This window comes from Cyprinodon tularosa, unplaced genomic scaffold, assembly GCF_016077235.1.
Source record: "Cyprinodon tularosa strain WSP-4 unplaced genomic scaffold, ASM1607723v1 ctg166, whole genome shotgun sequence".
Classification (NCBI taxonomy): domain Eukaryota; kingdom Metazoa; phylum Chordata; class Actinopteri; order Cyprinodontiformes; family Cyprinodontidae; genus Cyprinodon; species Cyprinodon tularosa.
The window spans coordinates 1,497,163-1,503,162 of NW_024038493.1; positions in this window are offsets into that span (position 1 = coordinate 1,497,163).

The window sequence follows — 6,000 nt, forward strand, 5'->3', positions numbered from 1 at the left end:
AAATAGGGTATTTTGTTTGCAATTGAGCAAAGTGTAAAATGCGTTTTGTTACATGCAGAAATAAAATGTTGTGTTCTCTGCAGCAGTTCGTTGATTTCATAAACGCAACATAGTATCGATTTTTGTACATAGCATATAGGTTTTATAAATATGACGTCAAAATGGGTTGTGGCTCCAAGTGCTTTCTTTTTATTGGGAGGCGGTCCCAAATGGCTCTTTGAGTAGAAAAGGTTGCCGACCCCTGGTCTACAGACTGGAGATTGGAGATTGGAGTTGGTCTACAGATGGGATTCACTGGCAAACTAGAGGGATTATTTGGATCATTGTTCCTTTAAGGTTCACGATGTTGCTGTTATAACTATCCTGCATTTGTTGGAGTTTCCTGCATCTATTTACAGTTGGTGTCAGTTGTTACTTGGTTGCTTTGATTTTATGTTGTTTGTTGCCTAGTAACTGAGTCTGTGTTGACTCTGATCAGGCTCCATGCTCTTGCAGACGGAATAGATTCGCACTGCAATTAAATACATTTAGTAAAACTCTGTCTAAAATCGAGTAATTTGGAAAAACGAAATACATCTGAAACATAAAATCTGTTAAAAAATTTGAAAACGTAAAAAATAATCAAATTGAAGGATAGAATATGAAAGATAATGAGAAAAGAAACGGGGAAAAAAAATCTGAAAAGCAACTTAGCTGTCTCAACATTCCTTTCAATAAGAAGTTTCTCAAAGTCGAATCATTAGTCCTTCAGAAGGAAGTCTGTTCTGAAAGACTAACAGGTCAAATATTCCTTTTTAATTGACTTGTTCAATGTTTTTGACACTTTATCAGGCATCCCCAAAGTCGGTCCTCGAGGGCCGTTGTCCTGCAGGTTTTAGAGGTTTCCCTGATCCAGCGCAGCTGATTTACATTAATAGTTGATTAACAGGCTTTTGCTGAACTGCAATCATCAGCATCAGATGTGCTAAAGCAGAGAAACCTCTAAAACCTGCAGGACAGCGGCCCTCGAGGACCGACTTTGGGGATGCCTGATAAAGTGTCAAAAACATTGAACAAGTCAATTAAAAAGGAATATTTGACCTGTAGGACTTAAAGTGATTTCTGTGTTGTTTACTAAAACCAGACTGATGTCTGATGTCTTTAAGTTTGTCATTAACTAACCTTTCTAGGACCTTAGCTCTTACAAAGAGTACAAATAGCCTAATAGTTGTTAGGCTGCATCACCACCTTCAAAAATAAAAAATAAAAAAAAATAAAAATTGTTTTCATCTTCTGAAATAGCATCAGATTGTAGTGAAAACTCAAGCTTATGTGACACTGTTTCTGCTATGATGTCCCATTTCTCTTAGTGGGCAAACATGTTTTTCTAACTAGCAGCACATGCATCTTTGCAGGAATGTTTTTAGTTAACAGATGACAAACCGCGTAAATCCCATGAGCTGTGATTAAGCTCAGTTCCACCTACAGAAGCTTTGACTCTTAGGGGAAATTCCCAGCCAAAAAAAAAAAAGAATTTCAAGGGTCATGACCGGACAGCGATATTTTTACTGAAAATTCGGGAAGTGAGGTGCTACTAAATAAGTTAAATGGCTGTTAAAGCATCAGTGATGTTATTGTGTACCGGCTACAGTAAAGATAGGCAGCAAATCATGTGTGAGACAGTATTTTTCTCCACCAAAACTCCCCCATTACTCGAAACCATCTGGTTGCGGTTCGTCTGATTCACAAAGTTGTTACGATGACACTGCACTTTTATTTACAAGACACAGGAACTGCAGTCACAAACACCAAATTACACGTGGGGTAATGCGTGTTTGGGAAAGGCAAGACCGCAAATCAGCAGGGATCTGAGATTTGCATATAAAACTACAGAGGAAGGTGAGGGTTGGACAAAACTGGCGTAAATTATGCATTTAGATCTGTTAGCCGGATGGGTAGGAAGGAAGCAGAGCATGAGATGGCAAGCTGGTTAAAAAACAAAGGAATGCAATGTTCCTGCATGTTTTCATTGAAGATTTTTCAAACTTTTTTTAGAGATACATTTCCAGAGTTCTAGTTGTTGGACCATTACATAGTATTCTTCAAACATAAGCTGTTAATTGTTTGAGTTTTTAATATTTCTACACTCTAAGTATGACATTTTCCTTTTTTATTTAGGTTTCCTTGAATCAGGGTTTGTAACCTGTGGCTCCAGAGCTGCAAGTGGCTCTTTGGATCAAATGACACAGAACCAGTTAAAAAAATTACACAGAACCAGGTAAAAAAACAAAACAAAAAATGATTAAATATAGATTTTTTAATTTATTTTTAGGGCTGCACTGGTTGCAGTTTTCTGGCTGATCTTTAAATGGCCTGGTTTTAATCAATACCATTTTTTCCCATAACAGCTGCTATAAAATTACAAAAAAACTTGAATGTCTCAGTCTTACTGTAATACAACAATACCAACACCCTTGAAAAAATAGATACTTGTTTTAACAGCTCAGAAAAGGCTCTTAAATAAAAAATCTAATGTTCTTACCACAGTTCAGCCACAAAGAGCCACAAATCTTATAAGAGCTTTCAGATAAAAGACACATTTTTTACTTTTCAAATTATAATGCAATATTAATGCAAACAATTTTTCTTTTAAAATACACTTTTTTCAGGGTTTAAAAAAATAGAACTTGATGAGCAGAAAAATACTCCAAAAAAAAAAGCAGATCACTTACATTTCCCTAATTAATATCGACCGACACATAGATGTGACACTTATCCACCAATGGCAGTTTTTCCTCTCCACTGTCGCTACAAGCATGCTTAGTGTGAGGGGTTGCATTCGAGTCAATGAGTCGATGCAATCAACTGGTTTTCGTTAGATAGAAAACTTTGAATTAATCTGACTGTATGATCTGGTAAACTGTAAAGTGCCTTGAGATGACATGTGTTGGGAATTGGCGCTATAGAAATAAACTGAACTGAATCAACCTCTGCATAAAATCTGAAAATTTGTCACTGTGAACAGAAGGAGGTGAAAGGAAGAAATTACACAACTTAAGGAATGTAGACAGAAAATATAAATAGGGAAAGGGGGACATGATAACAAAGGGAAGAAGAAAGGGAGATTAAAAAGAAAGAAAGGCCACAATGAATGAGTGGACAAAGCAAGGACATGACAGCTTAAAAGGGGACAAAACAAACCATAAAGGTTAGAAAATACAAAGAAAATGATATTCCATCTTTTTTCAGAAATTTCCAGGCTGTACGTGAACTCTGGAGAAGGTTACAGTGATTCTTGTCCTTTCTTCATGGTTTCATGGATGCAAACATATTAAAATCTGCTGGAAAACTGCCTGTCTCATGCGGTACTAGCTGGTTTTTTATGTAAGGAAAAAAGAAGTTATGTGAACTGGTATCTCATTCAGACAGATTTAGCTTCGATTCAACCCACAACAGTAAGCCTAACCTTCCTGGTGAGGATTTACACCAACTCCCTCCAGGAACTTCTGCATTTCCAAGATCCTCAATCCAAAAACGATTAAGCCTGTGGTTCAAGTACCTAAAATGTACACTGATAATTGATAAATGTTGACTAAAATCAGGGTTAGGTCAAGCTGCTCCGCAACCCCACTGTGGCACCTGCAACCTTCGACACTGGAAAACAGCAAAACATTTCCAGGAAAGCAGATATTTGGCCGTGCTGTCACTGTCATCACTCATATAAAAATGCATTCTCTGAATCTGTGGTTTCTGCTTGTCCAAGATCGGCATGCAGAACATCTCCCAAGAAACGGAGGATGAATTTGGCTCCGGGACGGTCTCCGAGGAATCACTCTGATTTACTGCTGTGAGCTCTTGGCCCTCGTTCTAGGCCAGACCATGCTAAAGCTGAGGTTAAACTGGTCTCCCTTTTTTCTCTTTGCAGCTGGCGTCAGAACACAATACAATAAGTGATGGTTAGGCTTCTGTAAAGGGTCTTTCCCAGAATAAGTCCGGCTGTGGTCTTTGGGGTCACTGTGACTCGAGCAGACTAAACTGACTCCTTCGTTTGTATAGCTACATCTGCATAAGCACCAACAAAGGGCTTCCTCTGGTTTACTTAGGCAGATTAAAACACATTATTTACAGACACAAATGGATCCTGAATACACACCTGTAAACACACATGCACATTACTGTGGGTGTTTGGATTACAAAAATGCCAAATATGCATAGTTTAAAGAAAATTTCCCCAACTGTCTGAATCGTAACCTTCTCATTATTTGTCCTTGTCTTTATATTTGCTAATTTGACATTGTTTTGATACAACCCTAATGTCAAAAGGGAATTTTACCATTTTAAAGTGCCTAGAAACATTATATATTTCGTTTCTTTGTAATTGTGACAGCATAATGAAACTAAAGTTGAATTCTATTCTATACAAAAAAGACATAAAACCTTTTGACATGGTAAAATACACCAGGCTTCTGTCCTGGTAGTGTTTGGACCTTTTTAGGTCTTTTTTGACCTGAAGTTAATGATTTGAACAACTCCCAAAAAAAGTTTTTATGAATTGTGAATGTATTCCGTGTGTGCAGATTTAACCGTTTGTGTTAGGAATCCAGTTTGTGTGGGTTGTTTGTGTGTTTTTCCCTCTCCACCACCAGGTGGTACCCTGTAATCGTTGGGCCTCCCTGCACACCTGTGGCTCGTTGGATCATTACCGGAGGAGTATTTGAGCAGCGGGCTGTCACTACCTCAAGGCTAGAGTGTTTGCCAGTTTTGGGTACTCTAGCCAAGCTGAGATTAGCAGAGTCTCACTGAAGCTTTGTTTCTCTGAGTCTAATCTACCTGGATAACCTGGACCTTCTCCCCCTGGAAGGATTACTTCGTACACACTGAGCAGGGGTAAACCTCCACATGATCCACTCAAGTCCTCATCGGAAAACCAAGTGACAGTCCGCTCCTTTACTCCTTTGGGTCCAACGTATGTCTACCTGTCCGCTCTCCAACGAGTTCCCTCTCCTCTGGATTAATTCCCCACAAACTGGAATCAATGATTAACAAGAGCCCCCTCAAAGGTGAGTTTCTCTCCAGCTATATTCAAGCCTCAGTCAATTTTCCTACGGTCCCTGAACTGATCACTGTGACCTCTCCTTCAGACTTTCCGGTTCCGGTTCACCAGTCCACTGAGTTCCAGCTCCTACTTCTGTGTTTCATCAACATTCAATAAACCTGTTAAACTTTTTCCCAGTGGTTCTCTGCATGTGGGTCAGATCGCTTAAACCAATTATGACAGTTTGAACATGTTTGGAGCTGGGATTGTCATTTGTTGCTCTAACAAACAGCCAGTTGGTTGTGTGTTCCCAGAACAACACATGGCAGTCTGACAGTCATTTGATAAAATAATATAAGTCACTATGGTATTTATTGCTTGACATGTTTGCTGTCCCTGGGTGGACATTAAAAGCAAATTTACTGCATAACACTGGGTTAGGTGTAAAGGCTTCTACTGACTAAACTGAACATTTTCTATGAGTAAAATGTGAAATGGTATTAAATGTTAAATAATTAAGACTTAATTTTTCTACCACATTCAAATTATGTCCTACTTTGTGTCTGCCAATTACAAAAAAAAACAAGCTCAGTTAATTTGAAAGTAGTACAAATCTTTCTTTAAAACCAATAAAACTGTGCTTTCTTAACAATCTCTGCCTTTGTGCACTCTAATGACGCACACTGCAGACTGCACAACCATATAATTAGCTCATTCAATTCCATTCCCATCTCAATTAAACCTTTGTAATCTAGCGCAGAATACCTGAATCATTTGTTGAAATTTGCTGCAGAGAAAACATTCCCACGCCTCTCTGCAAACCTTTAATCAAGCAGTAAATATGTCAGTTTTTAAAAGTTTAGTTTAGCTCAGGTGTAACATTAAATGAAGGGGGTTTATTTTGTTCACCTGGAGAACAGAATGTGCCCCAAAGTTAAAATATGTGTGCTGAAGATGCAAATAAAGACCCAGCCTTTGCCTCGACT